At 40.2% G+C, this 537-nt stretch overlaps 1 protein-coding gene across 1 annotated transcript in view; it reads right to left on the minus strand.

Annotated features, from left to right (window-relative positions):
• The window catches only part of LOC107709018 (paladin-like), a 60,049-nt gene that overhangs the window by 24,187 nt on the left and 35,325 nt on the right, over positions 1 to 537 (minus strand). The window lies entirely within an intron of this gene.

The raw sequence follows: 537 nt of genomic DNA on the forward strand, positions 1-537 counted from the left end.
AAACACACACACACACACACACACACACAGAGAGAGACAAACACAGATCATTATCAATGTGACCGAATGAAAGAGATAAAGCAGACCAAGATAAATCACTTTGACAAACGCATTCAGAAGACTCTATGACACACAAAAAGATAACGAAACTGTCATGCTGAACAGTAATAAAACCAGGTTTTCTTTCAGAATAATAGAACTGAAGTCTATGACAGCAATAGTTCACCCATAAATGACAATCCTGTCATATTTACCCACCATCATGTCATCGCTGGAGAACACAGATATTTGCAAGAGCTTTTTCATGTGCTCTTCAGGTTTGCTTATGACGACACACCTTATATTTCTGTAAAATTTGAATTGACAGTGACTTTGATGAACACTAGAGGGAGCAGAAGGTCTTTTCTTTCTCCCGTCATCAGCCTTCATCACTGCATCTGAATGGGAAGATCTTTTACAGGTCTGTTAAAGCGTGTCTCACCTCTTCAGTCGGAGCAGAGCATTCTGGGAAGGGTATCCGTCTGTACTGCAGTCTAT

The sequence above is a fragment of the Sinocyclocheilus rhinocerous genome, unplaced genomic scaffold (assembly GCF_001515625.1).
Source record: "Sinocyclocheilus rhinocerous isolate Xijiao unplaced genomic scaffold, SAMN03320098_v1.1 scaffold1137, whole genome shotgun sequence".
Classification (NCBI taxonomy): Eukaryota; Metazoa; Chordata; class Actinopteri; order Cypriniformes; family Cyprinidae; genus Sinocyclocheilus; species Sinocyclocheilus rhinocerous.